The sequence below is a fragment of the Nerophis ophidion genome, unplaced genomic scaffold (assembly GCF_033978795.1).
Source record: "Nerophis ophidion isolate RoL-2023_Sa unplaced genomic scaffold, RoL_Noph_v1.0 HiC_scaffold_31, whole genome shotgun sequence".
NCBI classification, from domain to species: domain Eukaryota; kingdom Metazoa; phylum Chordata; class Actinopteri; order Syngnathiformes; family Syngnathidae; genus Nerophis; species Nerophis ophidion.
In genome coordinates, this window is record NW_026906953.1 from 618,037 (window position 1) to 624,448 (window position 6,412).

Consider the following 6,412-nt stretch of genomic DNA (forward strand, 5'->3'; position numbering starts at 1 on the left):
GCTAAGTGAAGTCTTTGCAGAAATGTAAAGAGGCTAGCATCAGTTGCCTGAATAAGGACTTGAACCCTGGACCCTCAGATTAAAAGTGTGATGCTTTGCTGTCTGAGCTACCCAGTCCCTCTTCAAACCTGATTTGCCCAACATCTAAGAAAATAGCCATATTGGCAACCTCAGATAGATGTGAATTAGTTAGGATTTTCAGTGACAATCTGGGAACTGTCAAAGCTCAACTCACCAATTGCTTGAACACAAACCTCATTATTGACAATTAAGACACTTTTACATCCTCATCAAGTAAGAAGGTTTTGACCAAAAAAGAAGCTACTCTCCCAAAGTTGCCAACTCTGAGCTGGATTTATCTTGGATGTTCCCCACATGTTGGAGCCAAATGCCTTGGGGACACAAGTTTAATAGTCAGTTGAGACAAATAGTCAGCGACCAACCAACAGCAAAATGGCTGAACAAGGTACACAACAGAGTATTCAAACAAGATGGTTTCAAAGGGTTTCAGGCAGGTTAAATGAAGTTTAATTGTATGCAATATTCCTAACATTTATGGTAGTAAAACATTCTTCAATGACGTGGTCTCATTTAGGTATATTTCTAATTACATCTGCAGTCCCCTCCAAGGTTTCTCATTGTCATCCCATTGAGTTTTTTCTTGCCCTGATGTGGGATCTGAGCCCAGGATGCCGTTGTGGCTTGTGCAGCCCTTTGAGACACTTGTGATTTAGGGCTATATAAGTAAATTTTGATTGTTTGATAATAAAGTGACTCAAAAATCAGAGTTAGTATGAGGTGATACTAACCTTCGATAGCTCAGTTGGTAGAGCGCAGGACTGTAGTTGCTCATGCTGAAATCCTTAGGTCGCTGGTTCAAATCCGGCTTGAAGGATTACTCTTTTTTTTATTATTGTTTCTTTTTACATATAACATTTGGTTTATATTAATGTATTACACTTCTGAGTCTATTTAACAAGTAGTAGACTTTGCATGCATTTACAATTCCAAGACTGGGCTAGACTCCACCGATCTGTGTTGGCCCTGTGATGAGGTGGCGATTTGTTTAGGGCAGGGGTGCCCATTGCGTCGGTCGCGGTCGACTGGTCGATCTCGGGGGGTGTGTCGGTCGATCTCAGGCCAGGCATTGAAGAGTGGACATGGGGATGGGCGGTCACCGGTCGTGCCGGGACTTCACTTTCGTTAGTTGTTTGGCATTCTCGGCACCCGAGGGTCTTGTGGGGTGGCGCTGGCTGCTGCGAGCTCATATTTAGGAGGGGGATCGCTGGCGGGGCGGACGCGGAGAGGCACATTTTGTTTCTGGGGACTCCGTGCCTGCTGTCGGGGCTCTGGGGACCGACTGCGCAGTTCCTGTCTTCGCCGTGGGGGACCTGTTTCGTCCTGCCTGTGCTGGCGGGGTGGGAGTCTCGGGGGGGCTGGCGCGCGCGGGCTGGCGGGCTGCGGAGTTTGGTGCCGATGTGTTTCTCCCCCGCCCTCAGCGACCGCTTTCTCGCTTGCCTGCCCGCCCGCGCACTCGCTGGCGTCGCTCGCTTGCTGCCGGGCATTGGGGGGCCGCGCACGTGTGCTGCTCTCATGACGGGGTGTTTGGGGACGGGTGGGATGCCGGGTCCAACCACTTTCATGTGGTGTTGGACAGAAAGGAGGACTTTTTTTTTTTTTTTTTCTGCTCCGTTTGGGGGTGCGGACGTTGTCGGCGCCGCTGTCTGGTTCCAGTCGGTGCGGGTCGTCGGAATCAAGTGCGCCAGCTTGTGTTCTTGTCTTCATGGAAGGAAGGAGTCTATGTGTGTTGAACATGCTTGTGTTGTCATTGAACGCCATTGACTTGTTGGCGGGGATGTCTCTTTCATAAATAAATGGATGTAGATTGTAGGTGGGAGTGAGGTGGATCTCCTCGACTTGGTCGGTTGGGGGGTGGCTCGCCTGCAGAGAAAGTGTGAGCGCCCATGGTTTAGGATGTCCGAGTGCAGCTGGAATAGGTTTCGCTCACCCCGCCCTCCCGCCCCACCATCATAATATTCAAATAATTATTGTTATTAGCATTAATGCTGCAATTTAAAACAGTCTGTATTACTTTGTTTGAAGGAAAACTGCACTTTTTGGGGGAATTGTGCCTATCATTTACAATCCTTATGTAAAACAAGCCAACATGTTTTTTCTTTTTATGCATTCAAACTCGTAAATCCATGCGAGCAAAAGCCCGCTTACAATGGAGCCCATGGGAGTCGCTCTATTCCAAACACCTTTCCATGCTGTAAGTATATATGTATTGTAGTAACGGGCACATTCTTAATAAAATATAATATTTTCGTATTTTGCTAATATGGCGGCACATTGGTTTCACAAACACTTTTTCTCTTCAACATCACTGATAACTACTCACAGCAGACCTCATGTGAGCCAGCAAACATAATAAAACATCACTTACTGCACAATGTTCGCTCTCACTGCAATGCCGACTGTTTGGTTGTCAATGTTTTAGATGAAGGATGACTCGTAATTATCGCAAATAAAAAAAGCGTAACGAAGCGTCTTTTCGAGTCCGTCTTGCCATCACTCTGTCTAAATTGGCTGTCAAAATGGACCAACTTCTCAGTTTATGATCACATAATTTTATTTTCCAGGTAAAAGGCAAGATTCATAATTCAGAATAAACTTTCACAAGTTCCAAGGAGAGAAAGTAACTCAACAGCTCACAACGTCAGTGCAGCATAAGCTAGTCACCACTCTGTGACAATGCGTGTCATGTCTTGTGATCATATTTTGTTTAGTTATGTTCTGTTTTGTTCAAGACTCCATTGCTTCCTGTTTTTTTCACTCCCTTGTTTTGTCACCATGGCGACTCATTAGATTCACCTGTCTCACGTATGGGATTCACGCACCCGTTTCAATCATGTCCTTATTATTTATACCTGGTTTTTAAGTTGGTCGTTCTGGCGTGAAGTGAAGTGAATTATATTTATATAGCGCTTTTCTCAAGTGACTCAAAGCGCTTTACATAGTGACACCCAATATCTAAGTTACATGTTTAAACCAGTGTGGGTGGCACTGGGAGCAGGTGGGTGAAGTGTCTTGCCCAAGGACACAACGGCAGTAACTGGGATGGCACAAGCAGGAATCGAACCTGCAACCCCTCAAGTTGCTGACACGGCCACTCTACCAACCGAGCAACGCCGCGTCATTGTTTCATGATCTTTTCACACTCTGCCTCATGCCATGTTTACTCTTTCTTGCAATTTCATAGTCCATGCTGCCCTGCTCACGTCACCGCAAGTAATTTTCTTGTTTATTTATGCCAAAGTTAGTGTCTTCTGTTTTATGTCCTTAGTTTACGTCAAAGTGCTTTTTTCTTCCCTGCGTTAAGTTTTTTGCCTCCGCTACAAGCGCCTTTTGTTTGTACCCTTTTTTGAGTAGAAATTAAAAATGTTCCTACCTTCAAGGCATGACTGGTCTAGTCCGATTGCATCCCGGGAAAACAATGCGCCGCTAAATGTAGGTCCTTAACGTTAGCGCTCATAATAACATTATTGCTAATACTTAGTTAATATTCAGATCAAAACATGCAAATGGAGTATTGTTAGCGCTGGCACTCATTGGCTCCATTTCAAGCAGACTTTTGTTTAGGTTTTGATTAATTACTTTTTTGACAAAGTAACAAGAGCTTATAATTAATTACTTTTCAAAAGCAATTTGCCAAACACTGATATTGAAAGTTGTCTGTCTATCTTTGTTGGCCCTCCGATGAGGAGGCGACTTGTCCAGGGGGTACTCCGCCTTCTTCCCGAATGCAGCTGAGATAGGCTCCAGCACCCCCCATGACTCCGAAAGAGACAAGTGGTAGAAAATGGATGGATGATGGATAATATTGACCCAGCAATTCTCCCCTTTCAGCTGAAGTCTCTGAGCCGTAACCCAGGCAGGAGACTTCTTGTTTCCAGTTCAACTCCTGATACTTGCTTTACTGTTGTGCTGGAAGCAATGGTCGCGCTCAGAAAAGTATCTTTTTAAACTTCACACTAAACGCTGGCATTGACGTCCTCCAATTAGAGATGGTCCTCAACTCTCAGTAATTACGGCGTGGTGCCAGCGGCTTGGGGGTTCCGGGTTCGATCCCGGCTTCCGCCATCCTAGTCATATCGGTTGTGTCTTTGAGCAAGACACTTCACCCTTGCTCCTGATGGGTCGTGGTTAGGGCTCTCGCCATCAGTGTGTGAATGTGTGTGTGAATGGGTGAATGTGGAAATTGTGTCAAAGCGCTTTGAGTACCTTGAATGTAGAGAAGGGTTATGCAAGTATAACCCATTAACCACAACACTGCTTAGTTATAACTGTTGCACAGTAGCAGATCCTTTTACATGTTTAATCTTAATCCTTGATGATTGCAGGAGTCTTACACCAAGCATGTGGCTAATTTTGGTCTGCATTTATTTACTTTTTTTTAATTTATTTTTTAATAATTTTTGTTTTTTAGTCTGCCTTATGCTTGGGAGACAACATAGATGAACAAAGGGTTAACTCAGGGGCGCTCGCACTTTTTCTGCGGGTGAGCTACTTTTCAGTTGACGGGGTCGTGGAGATCTGGCTCGTTCCTATTTATAATTTGTGTTTGTTTGTTTGTGGGGGGGACATTTTTGTTGACGGGTTGGTGGTGTTTGATGATGGTGCAGGCGTGTTTGGCACACATGGATTCCTTTGTTTCATGAGGACAGGAGTGTAGGTTGGTGTGTTTGGTTCTGGTGACTTGCGTTGGTTGGAGTTGGACAGTGGTGCTGATGGCGTCCGCATTTTCAAAGGGAGGAAGATAGGGTCCTCCTTTCTGTCCAGTGCCACATGGGGGTGGTTGGATTTGGCATCTCATTTGTCCGGCTTGCATGCTCGTTTTTGGGCACTTTGTTGTGGGTGTGGCATGTGTGTGTGGCCCTTTGGTGTCTGGCGGCGGGTGAGTGGCGTCGGTGGCTGTGCGGGTGGGCAGGCTGGTGGGGGGGCGGTCGCTGGGGGCGGGGGGGAGGTGCATTGGCGTCGAGCTCCGTGGCTCGCTGGCTTGTGCGCGCTGGCTTTCTGGGACTCTTGTTTTGTTGGCGCGGGCGGGATGGGGCAGGTCTTTTGTGGTGGGGACGGGAGCTGTGCGGTCGGTCTTTGGAGTTTTGACAGTGGGTGCGGGGTCTCTGGAGGTGGGATGTGTTTCTCTGCGTCCGCCCTGTTGGTGATTTTTTTCTTGGGTGTGGGCTCGCGGCGGCCAGCGTCGTCTCACGGGATCCTCGGGTGCCGAGAGTGTCGGACGGCTGACGGGGGTGGGGTCTTGGTGTGATTGATGATTGCTCATTTTTGTGTCTGTTTTTTGGTGCCTGGCTTGGGATCGACTGGCGCATCCTCCGGGATCGGCCAGTCGATCGCGATCGACGTAATGCCCACCCCTGAGTTAACTTATAAAAACGAAGGTGACATTTTCCTTCCTCTGTGTTGTGACACGCGACTCTAGATATTCTTCCCTTTACGTGTTTATTTATATCTTTGAAGACATACTTTTATATTACATTATTTTTTCTTATGTTAATATCAGAGTCCGTTCTGCAAAAAGTTTCAGTTCAGTTTTCGTTTATTTTGAACATAAATAAATAATATACCATAGTAAGCAAACAAATATTACACACATAAATAATCTTTATCTAAAATAAAAGGCGTTCAAGATATTCATCATAATTCTTGTTCTGTCATATTGGTGCTTTGTTTGATTTATTTGGTTAATCCATTCTATAATTTAATTCAACATACGGCTGTGCTAAAGGTTTTAAGTGGTGTATGAGCATACTTTTTTTTAATATTACATTTTCCTCTAAGGTTATATTTCTCCTCTTTTGTTGAGAAGAATTGTTGTACATTCTTGGGTAGCAGGTTATAGTTTGCTTTGTACATAATTTTAGCTGTTTGCAAATGCACTAAATCGTTGAATTTCAATATTTTTTATTCAGGTATTCCTAGAAGCATACAGTTTATGGATAGGGACCCATAGTTAAAATATACATTGTCATATTATATACAAAATACAGTACAATACAATTAATTTCATCTACCCACCCAATACCCATTTACAATTTAATACCGACATACCAATAGGTTGACATTTATACATAACGAATCTTTAAATCCACCAAATCAGTCTCGATATCCTATTATTCAAATTTGATTAAAAGGTTGCATTTTGGGGCTTCACGGTGGCAGAGGGGTTAGTGCGTCTGCCTCACAATACGAAGGTCCTGCAGTCCTGGGTTCAATTCCAGGCTGAGGATCTTTCTGTGTGGAGTTTGCATGTTCTCCCCGTGAATGCGTGGGTTCCCTCCGAGTACTCCGGCTTCCTCCCACTTCCAAAGACATGCACCTGGGGATAGGTTGATTG

At 45.1% G+C, this 6,412-nt stretch overlaps 1 non-coding gene across 1 annotated transcript; it reads left to right on the plus strand.

The window, feature by feature from the left end:
• The first annotated feature begins 808 nt into the window (after positions 1-808).
• Positions 809-895, plus strand: trnay-gua (transfer RNA tyrosine (anticodon GUA)). Its single transcript is given in 2 exon segments — positions 809-845; positions 860-895. It is a non-coding gene; the product is annotated as a tRNA-Tyr (tRNA).
• The last annotated feature ends 5,517 nt before the right edge of the window (positions 896-6,412 follow it).